At 41.2% G+C, this 25,943-nt stretch overlaps 1 protein-coding gene across 2 annotated transcripts in view; it reads right to left on the reverse strand.

The window, feature by feature from the left end:
* PIK3CA (phosphatidylinositol-4,5-bisphosphate 3-kinase catalytic subunit alpha) overlaps positions 1 to 25,265 on the reverse strand; it is a 79,035-nt gene extending 53,770 nt beyond the window's left edge. Inside the window, exons 1-2 of one of the 2 annotated variants that reach the window (XM_048862984.2) lie at positions 24,873 to 25,264; positions 17,109 to 17,535 (exon numbers count right to left, since the gene is read on the reverse strand). The gene's annotated coding sequence lies outside the window, so the exon portion shown is untranslated. Of the gene's footprint in view, positions 1 to 17,108; positions 17,536 to 24,872 lie in introns of both variants that reach the window. The other variant, XM_048862985.2, reaches the window with a different exon arrangement.
* Positions 25,266 to 25,943: the final 678 nt, after the last annotated feature.

A 25,943-nucleotide genomic window follows, 5' to 3' on the forward strand; every position in this document is an offset into this window, starting at 1 on the left:
TATAGTTAAATCATATTACTAAAAAAGTGTTGTGTGGTGTGGGTTTTTTTTTTTTAAATTTATATATTACCAGTATGGTCAGGAGAGAGATATAGGGGAACCATGTTACAAACCTAGATATCTACCAGTGTTAAAATTTGGGTGTCCTGTTCAGAACATGTTTTCTGTCCACATATGCAAAACAAGTGATAAACATGGCTGTGTCCAAATCATCCTAACCCCCATGTTTAAGCATGTTAATTTTTGTAGTGCAGACTGTGGCCTAGTTCTGTAACATTAGGCTGCTGAAAAGTGTAGGCATTTTTTAAAAACTATTTAATTTTAGATTACAATATCAAACAATTCATCAAGTCTTAGCAGACCCAAAATAATTTTTCAAAATAAAATTATGTTTATGAAGTACAAATCTTAAAATCGTCAATGTGTTTGTTTTCTAAAAGAGAGTGTGGGCTGCAAGTAGGCCAATGGGCAAGTCACCATTTTAGAACAATCACACTAAAACAGCAGCTTATTTTTCTTCTGACAGAGTAGGGGCTAGAAACCGTGCGCACATTAATCCTATGTGCACATTCACTCCACTTGTGCGTGTAAGGATACCATCGTGGTTTGTATTTGGAGAGTAAAAGAATTTCGGTTTACATTTTCGAAGTATAATTAGCAGATTGTGTTTTTGTCTTGTTTTGAGAAAACTGGAAGGCTGCCTGGAATAAAGGGAATCAATTCTGTTCTTAAAACAGCTCAAGGAATATTACTGTAACAAATTATTTTGGAATAGATATTACATAGACACAATTAGGGGCAGCGATGAGCACTTCCAAATCATGGTTAATCACCCCTCCAGACCACCAGAATTCTGAACCACCACAAGTAGCCAGCAAGACCAAACTCACAGGCCCCTCACTGATCAAACTACCAACTCTCTGGGCTGGTTACAGCATCTTCCTGAACCACCGTGTTATTGATTCTCCTTTCTCAACCCCACTAACCACCTGTTGCAATTATTGATAATGCACACCTATATTTTAGATTGTGCCCAAAATTATTAAAGTAGTTTGAGTATGCATGTAACATATTTAACTTTTATCTTCATTCCTCTACATATTGAGTAGTTAAAAAAAAAAAAGCTTCGTAGACCACTTTCCTATTTGGTTTGGTACATGCATTTTTCCAGTACTAAGAGCTATGCTGTCCGAAGACACACAATATTTGTCTAAATCAGTCATCTGTATCATCCTCTTTCCGGTGAACGAGAAATGACCATAAAGAAGGCCCAAGATAAAGAGCGAAGCGTTCTAGCTTTTGCTGTCACACAGTAGAACCTCAGAGTTACAAACTGACTGGTCAACCACATACCTCATTTGGAACTGGAAGCACGTAATCGGGCAGCAGCAGAGACAAAAAAGCATATACAATACAGTATTGTGTTAAATGTAAACTACTAAAAAAGTAAAAAGAGAAAGTTTAAAAAAAGATTTGACAAGGTAAGGAAGCTTTCTGTGCTTGTTTCATTTAAATTAAGATGGTTAAAAGCATTTTTCTTCTGCATAGTAAAGTTTCAAAACTGTATTAAGTCACTGTTCAGTTGTAAACTTTTGAAAGAAAAATCATAGCGTTTTGTTCAGCGTTATGAAAACCTCCATTCCCGAGGCTTTCATAACTCTAAGGTTCTACTGTACAAGACTAACCCTGTTCTGGATAGATAAGGTAGTCTCATTTTCTCATGCCATTGCAATGAGGGCAGAATTGAGGTAGTTTGGCTACCTTAACTGAATTTCCATGCAATAGAACGTTTCATTATAAGCAGCGCTGGATGAAATTTTTCAGTTGAAACTTTTTTTTGTGGAGAATTTGCAGATTTGGCAACACCAAAACATTTTGTTAATTCCTGTCAATTTTGCTGAATTGTTTTTATTGGGGGAGGGGGGTTTTTTTTGGGGGGGGGGGGGGAAGGGGAGAGACCTAACCTCCCACCAGCCTAAACATTTCATTTAGATATTTGATTTTTTTTATTCTGAACCTTTCATTTAGAAATGTACTTCAGTCTTCTTATAAACAGTAAACAAACATCTAAAATGAAACATTTCATCAGACCAGAACATTTTTTTTTTTTTTTTTTAACTTTTCAGAATTGTCAGCCAATAGAAAAATCAGTTTTTTGCCTGGCTTTAGTCAAATTGCTGTGTACAATTAGCCAAGACTACTGGGCACACTTTTGTCATGAACATTCATCTGAGGCCTTTACAAAGTTTAATGTTATTTCTTCCTCAACCACTTCTTTCCTGAAAGTGAGAATTCCTGTAGCAACCCACTTGAACGGTCATCATCTGATCAGAAGAAGCTATAACAACTTTCTGAAACTTGCAGGAATCTCTGCCAAAACATAAAATGCAGATAATATAACGGCTACCTGATTGCCATAGAACATTTAAACAAGCAATGGGGAAAAAGATCAATAGTGGAGCTAGACAAATGTTGTCCAACTAAACATTGTTTCATCAGAAAATACTGATTTGAAGAAAGATATTTTGGTGAACCTATTACAGATTTGACCTAACTTTTGCCAATGGAAACATACCAAGAGGCCTGTGTTCCAGGATCCATAGCACCATGGTACAGAACCTGCTGGGGCTCTTACTGCTAGGATCTCCACTACGCTGCAGTGCTACCATCCTCCCTGCCACAGAGCAGGGTGCCTAAAACTCAGAGCCCAGGCTCCTGCTGGGGCTCTGGAGCAGCCACGCCACTTAAGGACTTCTAGGCAGAAGCCTGAAAGACCCAGGTGCCCTGGCTCCAGCCGTAGTTTGGCTCTCAGATCTGCAGCAGGGACCCTAGAAGTCCTGAGAACTCCAGCTCAAACCAGGGCTCTCAGTTATGGAGTTGAGAATCTGAATCCTTGGACCAGTTCCCAGGGGTTTGCAGCTCTGGGGCAGCTGCACCAGAGACCACTATCTATTAATCCGTATTTTGACTGTGCCACTAAAACCAAATGATTCTAAAGAATGGATACAGCCTTAATCCCAAAGATAAACATGCTCTTTCATGAATCTGCCCGAGGGAGGAGCATGCTTGTTCTCAATGGCGTATTTCCTTTTGCAGATGCAGCAGATCCACAGATGCAACCCACCCTACATCAAGATTACTAATGAAAATTCTCTTGTCTGCATGATCTGTAGTATAAAGTTGTAGTGTTGGTAATCAAGGAATATAATTACTGTTAGCAGTTATATTAACTGGAATTTTTCCAACTCTGGATGTTATCAGAGTAGCGGATGCTTTATTGGCAGGAGCTAAACTTGCATCTAGAATCAATATATTAGTGTCTCCCCAAAAGCAGTATGAAGACCCAATGACCAGCTTTGGGGGAGGGAGAGGGGAGAACTGCATCCTCCCGCTCAGCCTTCCTTTATCCTGAGGGTCGCTTGTCATCAGTGCAAAAAAACTCCACTCCTGTGCAGGCTTTGCAACGGTGAAGTCCTGCAATGTTCACTATTATTCACTGACTAGCATACTACCTTGTAGGCACAAAAGTTCAGCTAACATCCTTCCTTTAGGATTTTCTCTCTTGCAAAAGCAAGCAAGCAGTAGGAACTAACCAGGAAAGACAAAGCAGCTCCATACATTAACTGTTGATGTATTGAACAACTAATTTAAACAAACAGTATTTTAATGTATACACCTTAATAATTATAAATCAAACTGAATAAATCTGCAACATCATTGAAAAGTAAAGTTTCCTAATCCTCTGCAATTCAATGCATAAACTGTAATCACTCATTTCACTACCATTAGCTTACCCTTACAACTGAATGAGCCATTCAATAAACATGATACATTTTATTTCCAAATATTCAAAGTCAGTTAGCTTCTCTTATTGCAAGAAAAATCTCATTAAATTGCTTTGACAGACAGGATATAACAGTTTCCTGTAACAATTATTCTGTTTTATATGTATTCCACTATGACTTTTGTACAGATTTGATTAGTCTTCCCAGTTAGAAATTCACTCCACAATCCACACTAAAAACCTCCTAGATTCATAACTGACTGACCCCTCACGCCCCACATGAAACAAACTCCAAAAACGTTTACACTGTTCAGGTTTAGACCACCATATTGACTTTATTTCTCATTATCCCAATCTCAACACCAACTGAATTTTTCCAACGTAAGACTGTTATGACTTCAATCGATTCCCCAAAAGCAAAATTCTGGGAGGAACAGGAGTCACTTTCCCAGGGGAAAAACATTAATCTCTCTCTCTCTTCAGAATGTAAAACTTTTATCCACTGGTGCCAATATGTCAGCCTAGAAATTTCAGACTCCATGGACTAGAGAACAAATGTTTTTTTCCCTCTTAAGGCACATCAGTCACTCCAAAACCCAGCACAAGGAGAGTTGGCAGGGTTGTCAGTGGGTTTGCTTTTTCTGCTGTCCAAATCTGCTGCGTAGTGACAGTAAAACTGCCTTCAGTCTAGATATTTTCAGTGATACTCCTTTGTTCTTCTGGCCTGCCTTCAGGCATTTTTCTAGAGTACAGATACAGACCAAGCATCTAATACAAAGACTTGAAATTGTCCTCTGCTATAACATTGCTGATAAAATTATTTTTTGCTGCACTGTATGTAGAGCTTCCTCGTGTCTTTGTATTTTTCTATCTTATTTCATCCATTTAACAAATTATGCAAATACAGTTTTCACACGAATTCTTGTATGGCTGCAAACAGCATAGTAAAAGGAAAGGATTAGGAGGAATATAGCCCTTTTTGAAACCTTGTATCGCTAAGGTTTTTGTTTGTTTTACAAAATGCCCCCTTGTCTACACTACAAAATGTACCCATTGCTGACAATTGCTGTAGTTGAACCAATATGTTTAAATAAGTTTCTGAAACAGCGATCTCAGCACTCGTTTAGCCGCACCCACTACCAGTGATGGGTAAATTTTGTAATTTAGACACGGCTTTAGAGAGCTCTTTCTCCAGGATGAAATCTTAAGTGAATATTATAACGATTATCACTGCACTGGCATCAGCACTGGCATCAGACCCAGTGTAAGATACTGTCCAAAATTAAATATCTGCATTTAAACCCATTTTGTGATTAGGATATTATAGAACCATGTTCTAAAATTCATATTACAAATTCTAACAGCATTTTTGTAAAGCTTTTTCTTCAGAGGGGCCTGGCCACAAAAATAGCCCTGTAGCAGGGCTTAACTGTTTTTGCCACTGTGTAGTCTTGTTTTGTTTTTATTTGAACACTGCTCAGAGCAGGACTAAACACAAACCGCCAAGCCTTCCAATATTGATACCAGTGGTAGAGCTGCAACAATGGACAATTACAAGTCCCTTTTTTGCCAATCCATATGCAGCCTGGCTGTCAAAGCACAATACAAGTCAGATAAGCTGAAGACATGCTTAAATAGAGTCAACACTGTTCCTCAATTCTGCTCGAAGCCCAGTGTACGCAGAGGCTAAAACTGTGAAAAAAGGTAAAAAACAGACAGTAAGGTATGGAAGTCTGTGGCTCTAGGGCAGTGTGGCCTGCTCAAGTGTTTTGGGGTGGTGGTTGTTGTTGTTTTAAAGGCGCTTAAATTTTTGTCACTATGCACTCAGTGTTTCAAGGACAGAAGGAGGATCCTGGGAAAGAGAGGCACTTGGAATTTTAAATGACCTCCACCACCACCTCTGTAACCATGCTTTTCCTTAAAGGACCCTAAGGAGTAAGAACATGGAGAAGGTGGGAATGCCTGTTCTTTTTTTCCTTGGACATTTTCTTCTAGTTTACAATTTTGATCTCCTTTCCACCATGCTGTGTGCATGCATAATACAAGGGGGGAGAATTCCACAGTGATGCAGTGTTTTTCAACTAGTAGCATCTTCAGAGGAGATAAAAAAAACCCAACATATTCTGTTTTTAATCAGTGACACACTGTTAAACACTAAAATTGCATTTTGACACCTCGGAAGGCCAGTGTGCCTTCCTTCCTTGAACTTCCATACATCCGCTAAATCCTATTATTCCAATCAGGAATTCTGGCCTCTATATGGAAAAAGTTTCCCACTCACAGTTCAAGAGCCCTGCTCCATGTGGCTCTACATTGGCTGAAGGTGTTCTGCTACATCTACAAGCATGTTGTGAAGTGGGGTGAGCAAACACTGGAGTTTTTTCAAGCTGTTAAGGCAAGCCTGCCGTGCTGAAGAAACGCAGGGGAAACAATAGCAACCACCTTTGCACATGTAAAAATAAAATGGTTAGGTTTCCTGCCTGCTTATGGGTCTCAGAGTTTTTACACTAAGTGAATTTTATATTGGTGACGTGAACATTTAATAAGAGAGCACAGAAGAGAACTCAGTGATAAAGCAGAGAGCTTTAATTTCATTTTTGTATACAGAAAAAAAGGAATCTTCTGCCCTTTTTGAAAGGGTAAGGCAGTGTGATGGGAATGAGGGTTTATTTTTGAGTTTCTTTTGTATAAAACTAATTGGATTGGTAGCCAAAAATGTAACTAAAATATAAACTCCGGCTATGATTAAGTTGTTTGCTTATATTTTTCCTTCTAAATTTCTTTCCAATTCTCTACTCTTCCTGAGATTTTGGAACCCAGACAGTAAACAGAATCTTTCAAAACAGGAAATGCTGGCACACATACACAGTGGCAAGAAAAAAACAGTAGAAAGAAAGTTCAGATATAGGTGTTGTGGATTTTATTCCATTCTGCACCTTTACGCAGTATCTATAAACAGGAGTACTCCAAAATTAAGTTAGGGGAAAAACACTAACCCAGGAATTTTTGTCCCATGTGTATGCACTGGGAGGGTACGAATGAATTGTGGTTAGCTTTGTGGTCAGTATCCAGGTTAACTTAGCCTGGGTGTGAGTAGCTATGTTGCAAAGTCAAATTCCTGTGTCCTCAGGACATTTGGGGGTGCAGCCCTCGATTCCTTGTGCTGCAACGGAATGGGAGTGCTGGCTGACCTTTCTCCTCAGCAGAGTGTTAGTAGCTACTGCCACTTTTACCTACTCACTACAGCTGGGTTCCGTGTCATGGGGAGTTCAGAGACAGAAGCTCTCAGCAGGCCCCTGCTCTTGAGACTCACAGAATTAGAAGAGACTTCAAGAGGTCATCTAGTCCAGTCCCCTGCACTCAAGGTTGGACTAAGTATGATCTAGACCATCCCTGACAGGCGTTTGTCTAACCTGCTCTTAAAAACTCTAATGATGTTGTGTAATCTCCCTCCCTAGGCAATTTATTCCAGTGCTTAACTGCCAATTAGGAAGTTTTTCCTAATGTCCAACCTTGCTGCAATGGCCTTCTTGTCCTATCCTCAGAGGTTAAGGAAAACAATTTTTCTCCCTCCTCCTCTTAACAACCTTTTATGTACTTGAAAACTGTTATGTCGCCTCTCAGTCTTCTCTTCTCCAGATTAAACAAACACAATTTTTTCAATCTTCCCTCATAGGTCATGTTTCTAGACCTTTAATCATTTTTGTTGCTCTTCTCCGGACTTTCTCCAATTTGTCCACAACTTTCCTGAAATTGTGGCACTCAGAACTGGACATAATATTCAGTTAAGGCCCAATCAGCACAGAGTAGAGTGGAAGAACTACTTCTCCTGCTAATACATCCTAGAACGAGGTTTGCTTTTTTTGCAACAGTGCTACACTGTTCACTCATAGTTAGCTAGTAATCCACTCTAACCCCCGATCCCTTTCCACAGTACTCCTTCCTAGGCAGTTATTTCCCATTTTGTATGCGTGCAACTGATTGTTCCTTCCTAAGTGAAGTACTTTGTGTTTGTCATTATTGAATTTCATCCTGTTTACTTCAGATCATTTCTCCAGTTTATCCAGATCATTTTAAATTTTAATCCTATCCCCTCCGTGTACTCTTTATGCCATTATCTAAATCATTGATGAAGATACCAAACAGAGGATTGGTAGCTGCATACCCAGTCTAAAGCCCTCACAACCTGAGCTTGGTGACTTCTCATGAAATGGCTGCCCCAGGCACTGACAGAACTAAGATCCAGTCCCCAACCTTAATTGCAATAGTAGAAGATGGATGAAAAGCTATGAGAAGGGGAAGGGGTAATAAAAGTAGCAAAGCTAAACTAGCAGTGTTGTGGCTTTCCCCACATACTGACCTCCCACTGGTGCACAACCCTCACAAGTCTTCACTGGGAGGTACTGTAATCACTGAATAAAGAGCAATCTGTCTCCTGATTATTTTTATTAATGGTAGTATTACTGTAGCATGTCAGAGACCCTGCCATGGAGCAAAACCCCATTGTGCTAGGTTCTGTACAAATAGAAGGTCCCTGATCCAAAAAGCTCGCAATCTAAGTATAAAACAAAAGACAACAGATGGTTACAAACATGGGAGTACAAGACAGACAGACAGAGGTCAATGTTATAGGCAGGGATATCAGCACAATGGCGAAAAACAGTTGTCAAGTTTTTTTTCCTGTCAGCATCACAGAAAAGAGGAGAGTTTAAAGAAGGGATTCGAAGAATGATAAGGTAGCTCTAAGATTGTTTATGAGGAGCTCTTCCAAAGTATGAGAGGCAGCACAGGAGGAAAGCATAAGTGCTTGTTTGAAAAACTTAACAAGTGGATGATGAAGGCTGGCAACACGAGCTGACAGTGAATTTGAGAGGATCGGTAGGGTGGGGATAGACTGTAAAGGCCTTGGAAATGAAGATAAGCAGCTTATATTTGATGCAATAGAGAAGGCGGTGGCTATGGAGGGATGCAATGAGAGTGGAGAGGAGGGATAGCTCAGTGGTTTGAGCATTGGCCTGCTAAACCCAGGGTTGCGAGTTCAATCCTTGAGGGGGCCATTTAAGGATCTGGGCCAAAAATTGGGGACTGGTCCAGCTTTGAGCAGGGGGTTGGACTAGATGACCTCTTGAGGTCCCTTCCAACCCTGATATTCTAGGAGTCTATGAGTGGTATCACGGTCAAATCAATGGGTTCAGAAAATCATCTTTACAGCAGCACATGAATGGACGTGAGCAGGGCAAGGCTGCACATGTCAAGGCCAGAGAAAAGGATATTGCAGTAATAGAGACACGAGATCAGAGCCTGGACAAGAGTTTTAGTTGTGTGGATGAATAGCAAAGGCTGTCTTAGATACTATGCAAAAAGATTAAGAAATATAAGACATAGCCTGAATGCAAGAACTAACGAATAAAGTGCAGACATTTGTGCATATGTTGCATCTCCAACTACTTGTAACTGGAGAAAGAGAAAGGGTGGGACTTCTTGTACCCTCTCACAACAAGGGTGCTCTGCAATAAGTGAAGGGCCATAGAAACTGAAGCACCAAGCAGTTATTTCCTCTTATGTGCTTTCAGTTTCTTCATGGTACTGTAGGTTCTGCTGAGGGACTGTCCTTTGCTATAACCAGAAACAAAAGATGACAAGAATTAACCAGCATTTTCAGAAGTGCTCTCAAGCAGTTCTAGCAAATTACAAAACATGTTCTGCACTCAAAGGGTCAAATAGTTCCTATAGTGTGAGGGGATCTCCAGGCCCTCAAGGAATTCATATTCTGAAGTAACAGCCTTCCTGTGACTAGGTCATCAGAACAGTGGCAGGGAGTTTTGAGTAGCAGTCCCCAAAAGGGAAGAGACAGGCAAGCAGTGAGCTAAACTAAACAGAATCCTAAAGGGGGAGAAGATTTCAGACAGTAAAGGATTCTTTTTATAAATTAAAGGCATAACATGATCCAATGGCTAGAAGTTGAAGCTAGGTAATTTTTCACCTTATCTGAAGCCTAAGTGTAATTAACCATTGCAATAATTTACCAACAGCTGTGGTGGATTCTCTATCACTTAAAATCAAAACTGGTTGTCTTGCTAAAAAATATGCTCTAGTTTAACCAGAAGATATGGACTTGATATACAGATTACTGGGTGAAATTCTATTGCTTGTGCTACACAAGAGGTCAAACGAGATGAAAAATTCTTGAGTAAGCTGAGCCACTCTGATTCTTTCCTGGTGAACTGGCTGTCCTGGGAACATAGGAGGAATTGTGGGAAGGCATTGGAGGACTACCAGTAGTTAAGTCACTGCAAAGTAGAGAAGTTACCATTCTAAATGGAAGCCTCACTTGGGCGTTAGCTTACAGCCCCAGATAAGCCAGCTAGCCCTGGTTGAAAAAACTACTAAACTCAGACGAGAGAGTTGTACGTGTGCCGCTAAAAGGTGTGCAATAGCTGCTGTTTGTCAGCAGGAGAGAGCTCTCCTGCCGACAAAGAACTTCCACCCCCAATGAGCGGCGGTAGGAGAGCTCTCCTGCCGACAACGTGCTGTTCACACTGGTGCTTTTCCTTGACAAAACTTTTGTCTTTCATGTGTGTGTGTGTGTGTGTTTAATACCTCTGAACTGGTCATTCAGTTGCCAGTGTAGACAAAGCCTCAGAGAGGGTTAAGGCGCAACACCTGCATAAGAGCCTATATTAACTCTGCATGGATGATAAATCCTGAGAAATCTTCCCTCTCACTACATAACCAAACCTAAAAAGCTAACCAATATCTGAGACTTCTTGAATTGGACTTTATCTACCTCCCTGCCCTACACTTCATAAAATTAAGTTTGAGACAAACATTAAATAGGATAAACGTATTTTCCCCATAGGAAGAGTGCTCCCCAAGGTTCTGGATCCATTATAAGGGGATGTTGTCTTCTAAATTGACATATGCAAATTGTTTAAAATATTTGGGGGTGGAGAGGGACATTTATTTACAACCATGTATAAAAACAAGAACCTTGACAGAACAGTACTGGAAGGTGCAGTTAATATTCTGCCCTTTAGTCCAATTATAGCTAATAACCTTCCACACACCCCTCCAACACTGCTTTCCGGAAGCATCAAACACCATTCGTAAAAGTTGACGACTAGCTGGCTACCCCTAATAGAGTTCAGTGGGTCCACAAATGTTATTTACTGGCATAAGACTGGAGGTATGATCCCATGCAACTCCACACAACCTTGTTTGCGCATGTGCATTCCTGGGCATCGTAGTGCCTCAGTAATAGATGCTGAAGCACTCATTTTTAGAAGCTTTCAACATAGCCAATAGCGTGCTGACAGATGTTTAGCAGTTTGGACATCAATCACACTATATGCTACTTTCAATGTCGATGCTTCTATAGATGAGCCATGTACCCTAATTTATACCAATACTTTGAAAGAAGAGTGCTCTTGAGAGTGAAGCAGCAGAGGTTATCTATCATAGATGGCACATACAGCTACCTATTTAACCAGCAGGATCTAAACGTTGAGACTCCCCTATATACAAACAAGACCTATGACCAGATGAAGTTCAGAGTTTTGAACCAATTTTACTTTACATTTGTGAAATGGGACAGTAAATGAACAAGACTACTTTTCTTTGTGAAGAGCTTGGCCCATTATTACAATAATTGCCTACGCGTATGTGAACTGCAATCACTATGGACAAGCGCTACTGCTTTGTGGACACTGGCTAAAAATAGAGCATTACTCATTGGAACATGTGGATGGTGTGGTTAAATCAACAGCTGGCACTTAAAAAAATCTGATTAGAAGAGGTCATTGGTATTAGGGTCCCAGAGATAATGGAAGGAGCATGAATGGGGATTTAACAACTGTGGTCAAGCTACAGACCTAACATGTCCACCTTGTGATGCTGCTATTCTGCAATACAGACAGTATTGATCACCCAAAGCCAGTTTCCTGGTGTCAAAGGCTGTTGGCTGGGCAGAAGTCATGACAGTAGTCAGATTTGCATACAAAGGGCAGAACGTCAGAGTCATCCCCATATGCCAAAATAACTGAATTGTACTTCTGCTCTGTCAAAGCAGATGATCAGCAGGGGCCCTGCATAATAGAACTACTTTTCCTTCACACACAAGCACTGAGAAACAAGCTGTGCTTTAGCTATTACCTCAAAACGAGTCAGAAGATGGTAGAATGTGCCATTGAAAGGGAAAATTGGAGATGGCACTTGCACAAGAGTGCTGATTAATATGAAGGCCTCTGAAGTCTGTAGCAAGTAGGACTTAAATTCCATTCCTCTGTCACAGACTGCCTTAGCGTTCTTCAGTATCATAAGTTTTGTTGTTGTTTTTTTTAAAAACCTAACTAATAAGTCACTGAAAAGTATTTTATATGTTGTTCAGTTTAATGCTGCCCACACCTGTCAAATTGCAGTTGTGACTGCAGTTGTGCTCTGGGGGGTGGGGACAGCCCTGGACTGCCGCTGCTCATGGGGTGGAAGGCAGCCTGGGACTGCTGGTGTGGGGTGGGGCACAGTGATGCTGTTGATCTTACGGCTGCCCGAGCTGCTCCGGCAGCCCTGGGGTCAGTCACACCTGCAAGCTGCAGAAGTCGCGGAGGTCCCAGAAAAATCACAGAATCCACGCCTTCCATGACCTCTGTGACAGACTCACAGCCTTAATGATTACCTATTCTTTTCATTCCCTCTAGGGCACCCGGCATTTGTCACTGTCAGAAGACAGGATACTAGGCAAAATGGACCTTTGGTCTGACCCCGTGTGGCCATTCTTATGATAACATGTAACTATCAGTGTAGGAGTTTTCAGCAAAAGCTACACATCTGGGCAGCTAGCTAAAGAAGGGTCGTAGTGTTTTCTGCCTTAGGAGTTGGGGCTTTTAGCATGTAAGCAGGACAGGTACATCTTCTTTCCACACCTTAAAGAGGAGAAACTTAATATGGGATAGGAGCTTAAAATCATAATGCTCCACTGTATCCAACAAAAGTTCAGATTAGTACAGGTAGCATTCAAATTTCAAGTGGCAGTAGGCTTCCTAGTGAAAAGAAATTGGGAGCCAGGGAAAGGGTGATTGTCATTTAGAGCTACATACCAACTTTACACTGGTTTAGGTGAATGTAAGCTTCCATGTCTGGAAGGCATGATTCACAATCATAATGGATAAAATTCTTAGGCAGTGCTACATAATCTAGTAGCATGTTCCACAGAAGAATAATTAGGGCTCTATTATTAAAGATGCTGCCCCCATAAATTTGTCTTTTCACAGAAAATATGGGCACTACAAAAAATTAATCATCAAGAATGCCTTTCAGTAGGAAACCATTGCTATTAAGGGACTTTTACAAGTCTTCAACCAGAAGGAAGCTTCAATGTAGGACATCCTTTGCCAGCAGTTTATTACAAAAATCTTTAAAAAAAAAATAGAAGACTAAAGGTAATATAAGAAACCACTGACAATTCCCAACTGGGTGAAATTTAACACACAGAGTGCCTAAGAAAACTATGATAATCTAATTCTACTAGTTCTGTGGACTTAAGTGAGTTGGAATACTGCTTATGGAAGATTCCCACTGTGACCAAGTCTCACCGAGAGCTGTTTAAAAAAACCCCACATGCACATACTAGAACAGCAAGGAAGGGAGGAAAGATTAAGATTGTGTAATGGAGGAGATCCACACTAACAACTTTCAGTTGCACTTTAGTAATACATGAGATAAGAGTATAAGAAGGGCATGCAAAGTACATGTGGTGAAAGATGAGCTGAATCAGTTGTGCCAAATCATTTGACAATACATTCAAGCAGGTATCTGCTGGTAAGGCATTCCTATCTAACAGTAGCTTCTTTAGATAGCAGCAGTGAAACACTCCAGAGTTAAAAGAAAAGGAGTACTTGTGGCACCTTAGAGACTAACCAATTTATTTGAGCATGAGCTTTCGTGAGCTACAGCTCACTTCATCGGATGCATACCGTGGAAACTGCAGCAGACTTTATATATACACAGAGAATATGAAACAATACCTCCTCCCACCCCACTGTCCTGCTGGTAATAGCTTATCTAAAGTGATCATCAGGTTGGGCCATTTCCAGCACAAATCCAGGTTTTCTCACCCTCCACCCCCCCCACACAAATTCACTCTCCTGCTGGTGATAGCCCATCCAAAGTGACCACTCTCCAAGTTTAAATCCAAGTTAAACCAGAACATCGGGGGGGGGGGGGGGTAGGAAAAAACAAGAGGAAACAGGCTACCTTACATAATGACTTAGCCACTCCCAGTCTCTATTTAAGCCTAAATTAATAGTATCCAATTTGCAAACGAATTCCAATTCAGCAGTTTCTCGCTGGAGTCTGGATTTGAAGTTTTTTTGTTGTAAGATAGCGACCTTCATGTCTGTAATTGCGTGACCAGAGAGATTGAAGTGTTCTCCGACTGGTTTATGAACGTTATAATTCTTGACATCTTCTATCAAGCATTCTTACAACTACAATACCCACCTGCGGAAGTGAAGAAACAGATTGATAGAGCCAGAAGAGTTCCCAGAAGTCACCTACTACAGGACAGGCCTAACAAAGAAAATAACAGAACGCCACTAGCCGTCACCTTCAGCCCCCAACTAAAACCCCTCCAATGCATTATTAAGGATCTACAACCTATCCTAAAGGATGACCCAACACTCTCACAAATCTTGGGAGACAGGCCAGTCCTTGCCTACAGACAGCAACCTGAAGCAAATACTCACCAACAACCACATACCACACAACAGAACCACTAACCCAGGAACTTATCCTTGCAACAAAGCCCGTTGCCAATTGTGCCCACATATCTATTCAGGGGACACCATCACAGGGCCTAATAACATCAGCCACACTATCAGAGGCTCGTTCACCTGCACATCCACCAATGTGATATATGCCATCATGTGCCAGCAATGCCCCTCTGCCATGTACATTGGTCACACTGGACAGTCTCTACGTAAAAGAATAAATGGACACAAATCAGATGTCAAGAATTATAACATTCATAAACCAGTCGGAGAACACTTCAATCTCTCTAGTCACGCAATCACAGACATGAAGGTCGCTATCTTACAACAAAAAAAACTTCAAATCCAGATTCCAGCGAGAAACTGCTGAATTGGAATTCATTTGCAAATTGGATACTATTAATTTAGGCTTAAATAGAGACTGGGAGTGGCTAAGTCATTATGCAAGGTAGCCTGTTTCCTCTTGTTTTTTCCTACCCCCCCCCTCCCCCCCAGATGTTCTGGTTTAACTTGGATTTAAACTTGGAGAGTGGTCAGTTTGGATGAGCTATTACCAGCAGGAGAGTGAGTTTGTGTGTGTATGGGGGTGGGGGGGATGTGAGAAAACCTGGATTTGTGCAGGAAATAGCCCAACTTGATTATCATGCACATTGTGTAAAGACTTGTCACTTTGGATGGGCTATCACCAGCAGGAGAGTGAATTTGTGTGTAGGGGGGTGGAGGGTGAGAAAACCTGGATTTGTGCTGGAAATGGCCCAACCTGATGATCACTTTAGATAAGCTATTACCAGCAGGACAGTGGGGTGGGAGGAGGTATTGTTTCATATTCTCTGTGTATATATAAAGTCTGCTGCAGTTTCCACGGTATGCATCCGATGAAGTGAGCTGTAGCTCACGAAAGCTCATGCTCAAATAAATTGGTTAGTCTCTAAGGTGCCACAAGTACTCCTTTTCTTTTTGCAAATACAGACTAACACGGCTGTTACTCTGACTCCAGAGTTAGGAATAGTTTGCATAGCTCATTCATGAGGAAAACAAGAATCTCATTTTCCACTAGTTCTCATTTTCATCCTTCCTTGTCTCCTGCTGGAAGTTATGCTGTCTGTCTTCGTAGGTCAACGTGCTCCAAGGTCGACCTCTAGATTTACCTGGACAAAGGCTTGATGAGAGAGGATAGCTACACCAGTACTTTATTCTAACAACATTTTTGTTTTTCTGTTAAACATGGATTGAAATGGTGGATAATTTTACTACATTAGGACTGAGTAGCAGCATCACAGAGAGGCATAGATCAGCATTCAAGTTGCACTCCCCGTCAATATCTGGCCTGGGGAACTAATGATCCAGCCAGCGGACCAAATTCAGTGATGAATCCTGGTCACGTGACACCTGAGGCACATTGCACATAGGCTAAGAAGAAGCTGCATCACAAGACAAACTAAACTTCTATGCAAGCTATGACTTTTCATTTAGAGTTGTTTTGTTTTTTGAAACACTGAAGTGGAACTATTTTAAGAAAGCCAAATCTATTCTCTTAAAAACAAATTTCCCTAGGAGCTTAGTTTTAGGCATTTGCGAACATGTATCACTGGGTTCTTTGACCAGTACAAATATGCGTAACACCTCAATTCTAAATATTACTTTTATACCAATATGTACTCAAACATTACACACTAATCTTTGTAACTATGCCATTACAAGTGGCATCAGAGCTCTAGCAGATATTTCACTTGAACATATGCCCCCTCTGAGCTCCAGAATTAATTTATGAGGAAGCCAAAGGCCTATCCAATAGCTGTGATTATTTGATTGATACTCTCATTCAGTGGAAAAGGTTGGTATGTTCTCTTGGTACAAATAGAATGGAAGAGCATTTCCTATTTGGTGGCAAAACTGGAAGAGATTTTATTAAGGTGACAGCAAGTGACTGCAAAAAGATGAAATACAAGAGAGATCAACCATTTTAAGAATTTGTTTTTGACTACCCTATTAATGGGAACTTCCTCAATACACTGATTAGTTTTATTAGCGCCTGGGCCATGCATAGATGTCAGTGAAACCTATTACTCAGTTTAAGTATTTTTTTTTAGTATCTCATTTAAAAGCTTGACAGATTCAGAGAGAAACTTCCAACCTTGCTAGCAACCATTCACGCTTTCATGAGGACTACAGTTGTGGCACCTGGCTTTGAGGTTCCCAACCGAACTGACAATTTGCTTATAGAAACAGTTTGTAGATCAGATATAGGGTTGTGTGTTTTGCATTATAACAATTTAATGATCAGGCAAAGCAGATTTTAAAATCATATTTTCATCCTCCCCTGACTATTTCAGCATCAGGGAATTTCCACATTCAGCAACAGTGGCACAAATAGAAATCGGTTATAAAAAAGTTTGTGGTCAAGAGTGGGGTTAGTGCTTTGCAAACTTAACATTATTTAATGACAACCAAAAATCACAAATACACTAACAACTGTATAGGCTTTAAGTTAAATGCTGATTTACCTCACCATAAAAGCCTATGTAATAATTTTCAGAAGAACAAACAGTGCTGTTTAATACCTTACAAAGAAGGCTCCTCATCTCCAATCATCTGTTTGATAACCAACATTTATCCACTACTTATTGTTGCTCTCCTTGTGCCTGAAGCTTCATGTCCTCAGTCTTTAGTTCATTTTCATCTTTGGAGTAGCTGGCCTCATTCTTGTAGCAAGGTGAAGGTGAATTGCTTTCAAAAAGCATCAGAAACTTCAGTGTTTTGACATGCCAACATTAGATTAAATTCATCATAGACATGACAGGCCTTTCCACCCATGATCACAGTTACCCTCAGACTATCATGCCAAACCTTCATTGCTTCCATCTTCTCTCAACACTGCTAGATGCTTCTTGATGTTGTGCACAGTCTATTGATTGCACACCAGGAGCAAAAGTGAATTCAGTCTGAACTTGATTCCCTCTTTCAGCAGTTGGCAAAGAAGATCCTCAGCTGCTTGGACCAAGGCACACATGATCAATCAATTAAGGCATTCACCATGGTTATAAATACTGGCACAGAACTTCCCACTTATTATAAAGAACAAGTTCTTACACTGTGCAGGTATCTGTGTTTTATGGATCCATAATTCTAATTTATGATACCCTGCACTACAGGACTACTAGTCTCAGGAAAAATGGAAGTTAGGAAAACTAGCTAAATAGATTGAGCTGACGTAGTTCAGGCTTTCCATCCATTCTAGGGAGAAAAGTATAAACTAATTTTAGCACCAATCTTTATCAATACCTTGACATTTGTAGAAAAGCTGACTTTGAAAAGCCTCTGCATGGAGAAAGACAATTCTCTCTGAAAGGAAGTCTGAATTAGATAAGTGTTTCCTCTCAATATCTCCCGTGTGGAGGGAGCAGCCCAGAGCTATTACGGACTAATTTTGAGCATTAGATTCATTAAGACTTCTAAAGCATCTTAATGCTGCAACTGTTGCAAGTACATTATTTGAGCACTTAGAGATAAAGCAGACTGGCTTGTCTTGTCCAAACTAACACTATAGTATAAGGGACACTATTAGGAACAATTATGAAAAAAAGTCAAGTTTTAAGAGGTGTAAACGTTAGAACACATAAAACACTCAATATTTCTCCATTCTGGAGAGTGACAATGGAAACATCCATTGGACATTACTCTGTAAAAGAAATCGTTCTTCTCCCTGCAAAAGGAGTCATTCTACTGGCTAAATATTACGACCAATTGGCTCAACGTTCCAGGGCGTTTTACAGTAAAGCTTTGTCTAAACTGGAACCTGAACGACAAAAGTTTTGTAGTTCAGAGGTCTGGAAAAAAAAAATCACCCTGAACTACAAAAGTTTTGCTGACGAAAAGTGCCAGTGTGAACAGCACTTTGTCAGCAGGAGCGCTCTCCTGCTGACAAAGCTACCGCTGCTCGTTAGGGGTGGAAGTTGTCGGCGGGAGAGCTCTCTCCTGCCGACAAACAGCAGCTACACTGTGCGCCTTTTAGTGGCACGGCTGTAGCAGCACAGCTGTGTCACTAAAAGGTGCGTAGTGTAAACACAGCCTAAGTCTTAATCAATTAATCAAGCCTTCTGTATTTGAAAGAAGTGTTAATAAGAGTTGTGATTTTACAAAGTAACCAGTGATAATTATAGCCCTTCATTAAAAGAAGGCCTTCACACACAGAAAAGGAAAAATGCCAGAGTATGTTTTCTTCTGCAGATTAGTTGTCTTTAGACATGTTTTGTACAAGTGTCTGTTTTTCCTGTGTAAGTGCTTGCTTTGACACAGTGTATTCCTGTTGTATCTCAAAAAGAGATTAAGAAGTACAAAATGTGTGTATATTTCTGCCTGACTTCACTGAGCTGGCTTCAACTTTGTGGTGGTGTAAGGAAGGTGGACATGAAAAAACTGGATGAATCCATAATCAATGCTTGATCCAGCTGTTCTTAATCTGAATGTCTTTGGTAGAGGTTCCCTTTCTCTCCAGCTGCTAAATCATCTCTGTGGCAAATGAGACAGGAGCAAGTTTTGAAGAGATGGGGTTATCCCAAATTAAGGTATTTTCAAAGAGCTTCCTAGGGAAGGTTACCTACAAAGATACCCATCATGCCCCATTTTGAATAATATCATTTTGAACACTCTTCTAGGATCTTGATACTGAATATAAACATTTCCAGCAAATACACTTAATGCAAGTTTACCTGGCAAGTGCTTTTGCTCCTTCCTGGACTAGGAAAATGAGAAAGCACATAGAAGGGGAAGAAAAAAAGATGCAGCGGGGCTGTGGGGGAACAAGTTTTCTGAAAGTGTCAATGTTAAAAACAAGAGTCCAGACCAATAATCTTCTAGATTAACATGTGCTCTGCCCACAAGAAACCACGCATCACTGCAAGTAATGAAAGCTCTTTGTAATCAGCATGACAGAAGGTTTTTTTTTAAAATGAGAGTTTATATGGATTTTACTATATCCTCAAATACCCTGAATCTGTATGTTTTGATTGCTCCTATTTATCTATTAACTCCCATTTTACTAGCAATTTTGATTTTATAGAAGCTGTTCAAAATTTAACACAATAGATTTACAGTAGCTGTTTTAGGCTCTTTGTAAGGCATCATAAAGAGATTAAAAACAAATACAAACAAAATGTTAGAAAGCTATATTCTCAGTTCATTTAACATTTCATAACATTCAGGAGTACTTCACATACTTTAGAATAGAGTGCACACGTCACTATCTTCTATCCCAGAAAACATACTGGAGGAAGCAGAGGCACTAGTCTGTTTTTCCCCAATTTTTAAAATATGACACTGTCTTCTTATGCTTTTTTTGTGAAGCTGGGGTTTTTTTGCCTTACTTACTCACAACTTGAGGGACAGGGGAGAAGAAAAGTAATCTCCCGCCAGTTTTTTTTCTCCTTCTCCAGAGAAAGTATTCCTATCATCTCTTCTGGTCATTACCAAAGCTTCAACCTGCAACATTGCCTGGTGCATTTGTATTGTCTGTAGCTACATTAGATTTGACTTCTACAGGTATGGACATTGTTATGTCCAATACTACATTTATTTTATTCTTGTCAAGGACTCATATTGCTTATACAAAATACACGTTCAACACAACTGACCTTATACACCATACTAGCTCTCTTCTACCAACCATTGAACACAGCCAAACCCTCCACCACAATAAAAGTTTGTGAGCTATGCATATCGTTGTATCAAAGGGAAGATAAACCTCCTGAATCTCAAAACGCATTCATAGTACTATAAGTCTGAACTTTGACTTTTTACTTCTCAAATGTTCAAAGTTACAATTTAAACAGTACTTTCAAATTAAATAATTATAAGACAAAAGTGAGAAGATTTATGTTTAAAGCTGCTGATGTCTAACTTATGCCTTTGAAGTGTTTTTCTTCCCCAACAAGTTCAGGAGCATGTATTAATTATGAAATTTAGTTTTTACCAGCCCTTTTTTCCTAGAACTATGTAATCAATACCTAGGACACAGATAGAAAGCCTATTAGTTGTTAGGAATGAAGGAAAGCCTTACAGTTAAGGTATGCATTAGAGCAAATCTACATTTCATTCCAGCTTTCCCACAGACTTCTTGTGTGACCCTGGGCTAGTTACTTCATCTTTTTGTGCCTCGGATCTTCATCCATAAAGTTGTGGTAATTTTCCCTTCCTTTCAGCTGTGTTGTGAAGATAAATTTATTGATGTTTGTAAGATGTTTAATTATTACTATAGCGCAGGTCCTATAAGTATCAGACTGAAAACTGGAAGAAGCTGAACTGATTATTTCTGTGAATTGTTTTGGAAAAATGTGAGTCTTGTATGCAAAGTACCAGCTTAATTAATGAAAAAATGAAGCAAGTTGTCTGACAGATGTATAAAACCTTTGAAAATAGTGTTTGAAACAGAAACATTGACAACTACAACAGTAGTATTAGAAACTGTATTATAGCACAGACTTCATAAGACTACACATTTGAGTTTGTGGAGGAGTTAACATCAGGAAAGAAGTCCAACCCGCCCACCCCACCAAGGTGATTTTCTTCAGTTAAGTGGAACAACAAAAAGCTGATGAGTTGGATGACCCTGCAAGAGAGACATTTGACACCACTGTCAACATTAAAACATAGCCGGAGTGATTTATATTCCTATGTTAGGCCTTCCAGCAACTTTCAGCATCATCTTCATCCAAGAAGAGTTTGTTTCTCTTCAACATGCAAAAAATGGCAATGATTAATCTAGGCCTAAACCATGGAAACAACCATAATTTAAGATGAGATTTTTAAAAATGTTAGCATCACCTTCAATATAGCACAACTAAGCAATTTAAGAAGCAGATACAGCTTTCTCCTAGATATGCTCTTCTGGACAGATTCAAATTCACAGGTCCACTATTAGATACAGAAGTGAAGAACAGGAAAAGTTAAATGAAATGACATTGACACTAATCCACTATTCTGAATTAAACAAGAGAACTGACAATGACTAGAAGCAGCCAAAGGGACAAATGTATTGTGTTTAATGCTACTGATTCTAATCTGAAAAGAAAAAGTATGAAATGCTGAATGTAAGTTGCTAAGAATGCAGAGGTAAGCAGATCTTTGCTAACTGCACAGACAATTAAAATAAAGACTAGAGAACATCTCAGGTCCATTCATCTTGAACTTGCCATATAGTGCTTAAATAGTGTGCCAAACCTTACTGAGAAAGCAAAATACCTAACAGTCCTAAGACATATTGCATAATTTCAAAAATTCTTCCATAGCCACAATCAACTTCACAGTTGGTTGTATTAGGGCTTGTTCACATGGAGACATTGACCACAATACATATTACAAAATAAGCTATGCCACACCAGCTCCCCATTTGGGCACTATTCCCAAATAAAAATCACTTTTATTTCAGAATAAATTACTCCAGTTTGGAAGCATCCTAATTATTCCACAATAAAGTGATTTTATTCTGGTCAATTTCTCCATGTAGATAAATTCATCTTCCCAGAGACAGACTGTACTCTGAGGAAGTCTACATCCAACTGATGAAATCTGCACTGAGCCAGAGGACTTTGATCAAAACACCACATTACATGCAAAGATTCTAAAAGGACACACTAAGTTTACAAAAGCAACTGAAGGAGTTTCAGATCAGAGGCTAGTGACACTGACAGTCTCAATGGAAATTTAGCTTGATCTAATGAACAAACTAGAACCATACAATACACACACTAGTTTCAGAGGGGTAGCCGTGTTAGTCTGTATCAGCAAAAACAATGAGTCCTTGTGGCACCTTAGAGACTAACAAATTTATTTCGGCATAAGCTTTCGTGGGCTTTAACCCACTTCATCAGATGCATGGAGTGAAAAAAAGTAGGCAGGTATAAATATATAGCATATGAAAAGATAGGAGTTGCCCTACCAAGTGGGGGGGGGTCAGTGCTAATGAAGCCAATTCAATTAGGGTGGATGTGGCCCATTCCCAACAGTTGACAAGAAGGGGTGAGTATCAGAGGGAAAATTATTTTTTGTCATGACCCAGCCACTCCCAGTCTTTATTCAGGCCTAATTTGATGGTGCCAAGTTTGCAAATTAATTCTGGTTCTGCAGTTTCTCGTTGAAGTCTGTTTTTGAAGTCTTTTTGTTGAACAATGGCCACTTTTAAGTCGGTTATTGAGTGTCCAGAGAGATTGAAGTGCTCCCCTAATGGTTTTTGAATGTCACAACTCTTGATGTCAGACTTGTGTCCATTTATTCTTTTGCATAGAATCTTTTCATGTGCTGTATATTTATACCTGCCTCCTTTTTTTCCCACTCCATGCATCTGATGAAGTGGGTTCTAGCCCACGAAAGCTTATGCCCAAATAAATTTGTCAGTCTCTAAGGTGCCACAAGAACTCCTGGTTGTTTTCACACACATACACACACACAAAGAATTTTCCCATTATTTGGCCAGGATGGCTCCTTCTGCAGCAAGAGCAAGGCCCTTGTACACATTTAAGTGGAATGCATCAAGCTGCAGCCCTTTTTCTGGCTCCTCCAGGGCCTCCTGCTGAGGATCAGGCTGTATTCCCTCCACCCCATTCTTCTCATATTTGCACGCCCCATCTGTGGGCCCCATAAAGTTGCAAGACTTCCTCCTGGCACCAGCCATGATTGCTATCTGCCAGACATGGAGAAGGAAGCTCAACAGGGGTGCTCTGACTGCAGAGCCTGTTTTTGCTCCCTTGTTGCTTCAGGTCTCTAGGCAGAGTTCCTCTGGGCAGCATCCACCGACTCCTTTGAAGAGCTCTGGGACTGTCCAGGGTTCTTTGCTCAGTGTCTCCATCCAGAACCCCAAGGCTATTGGTTGAACCCAGAAAAGAAAGCTGAAAAGCAGCTAACAGAACATGAGTTCATTCTCTTTGACTTTTAAACACTAAGAAATCCAGATTTGTACCCAAATCTGTTTACAAAGGAGCATATTGTATCAAAACGGTGGGAAAAATGTGGAACTAACCACAGCCAGGGTTGTTAATCCACTGTTGTCTGTTTTTAAGAGATCTGCATTCTCATTTAGACAGTTCAAAATGTTTTTAAGCTCATTTGGACTGGTTTGGTCTAAGTTTCATAACAGAGTACATGCTGAAAAACTAAGTAGGTTGGTTTCTAAAAGCAGACACAAGAGTGTTATTAACAGTAGTATCTAGCTCTTATATAATGCTTTTCATCAGTAGACGTCAAAGCACATTACAAATGAGGTAAGTATTATTACCCCAATTTTACAAGTAGGAAACGGAGGCACTATTACTTGCATGGTAGTAGCACCTAGGAGCCCCTGTTACAGACCAAGAGCCCAGTGCTATACATCATGCATAACTGAAAGGTGTTTCCTGCCCTGATTAGGCTTATCTAGTCAACAGACTGAGAATTCAGTTGCACTCTACCAACAGAAATAGAAGCACATCATTGTGGATGATGTATGCATTTTTATGTTTTAAAAATAAATACATTTTATAAAGCAAACAACACACTATGGACTTTGAATTTCATTTAATAAAATCTGTTTTTTTTTCTTCCCTGTTGGAGAAGAGCCATTACCATCTTGTTAGCCACCAACCATTGCCATAAAGGTACATAAAAACACTACACATTAGTAGTGCATTAAGGAAATATCTAAAGCGGACTATTAACTCAGCAGTTGCGCTATTTATTGTTCAGGTCCTGTGGAAAGGCATAAGATTTAAACTGCGAAAGTTGATTGAATTTGTGAGTAACTTAGAAACAACACACAAGACACTTTTCAAAGATCAGTGACCTGAGTTCATCAGACTGAAGTACCACCCAGTGTAGCATCAGCCGATGATGAGGTTTTATTTCTCTATTCGCCTATTATGCAGAAGGCAATATTTTCACACTGGCATTTTTTTTTTAAGTTAGCTTGTAAACTCTTCAGAGCAGGGACTGGGTCTGTGTTTGCACAACAGAGTCCGATGCCGACTGAAAGCTCTGGGCACCATGGCGTTAATACCGGCACCACAGGAGCAGTCATCAGAAAATCAAGCAGCATGGCGTGGTGACAAGAAAAAAACAGCGTTATTAGGAGCACTCAAAATTAGCGACCAATTAAGCCCCAGTTTCTTCATTTCCTAGCGCAGGAGCCGGACACATTTCCTAGCCCCTGAGCGAGGAGGCAGATCGATCCCACCCTGTGGGTTTAGCGGTGGGGTGGGCACAGGGCAGCAGCCCTGCCTCGCCCTGGGGAAGCTGCGGCGGCTCCCGCATGGCTCGGGGTGCCTTTCCCCCCGCCCAGCCCCTCTCCCCGGGTGACTCACCTCTCGCTCCCCGGTGCGTTCGGTTCCAGCGCCGAGGCGGGGCCAACTCGGAGGGGGGCGGGGGAGGCAGCCCCGCACCGGGGGAGGCGGCGGCCACGACCGGGAGCCGAGGGGGGGGGACAAACAACTCGGCCCCCCGCCCCCAGCCCTGAAGCTCCCCCGCCCGGAGCCTCCGCCTCCCCGACGGGCAGCGCCCAGCGCCCAGCGGGACCCGCACCCCCGCCGCCCCTTCAAGCCACCAAAGCCCGTCCTCGGGTCTCCGGGGCCCGGTGCGCCCTCAGAGCAGCGGACAGCGAGCCGCCGGCCCCAGCGCTTCCCCGGGCTCGCTGAGCCCCTCGGAGAGCCGCTTCCCCTCACAGGGAATAACAGGAAGGGAGCGGGGGTGACCCCGGGCGCGCACGGACTCACCGGAAGTGATTAGAAAGAGGGGGGGAGGGGAGGAGCGAGCGAGACAGGAACGTTCAGTGCGCATGCGCGGAAGGGGCAGGGGGCTGGTGCTGCGGGTCTTCTCCCCCCTCCCGCTGGTCTCCAGTCAAGGGGCGGGCACGCACCTGGAGGATACAAAACGCTCCCCTTGCATTGACTTGGTGCCCGCGTCTTCTTTGTCTAAATCAGTGGCTCTCAAACATATTTACTAGCGACCCCTTTCACATAACAAGCCTCTGAGTGCGACACCCCCCCCCTTATAAATTAAAAAAAACACTTTTTTACATATTTAACACCATTACAAATGCGGGCGGCAAAGCGAGATTTGGGGTGGAGGTTGACAGCTCACGACCCCCCTGTGTAATAACCTTGCGACTCCCTGAGGGGTCCCGATCCCCAGTTTGAGAATCCTGGTCTAAATCCTGGCGGGAGGGCATCAACACGGTACACAAAGTAAAAAATACAGTCAGGCCTCACTGCATCATCAGTCCTCCCAGTGATCTCATAGCCTGATGATACCATGGTCAGCAAAGGAAATGGGATTTGCTCACATGGCTGTGCTGTAGATGGACATCATAGCTGGGAGAGGCTTCGCCCCTGCTGACTCTGTCATAGTGAATGCCACATTTGTATGCATTTGCCACA

Source organism: Caretta caretta, chromosome 9 (assembly GCF_965140235.1).
Source record: "Caretta caretta isolate rCarCar2 chromosome 9, rCarCar1.hap1, whole genome shotgun sequence".
In the NCBI taxonomy this organism is placed as follows: Eukaryota; Metazoa; Chordata; order Testudines; family Cheloniidae; genus Caretta; species Caretta caretta.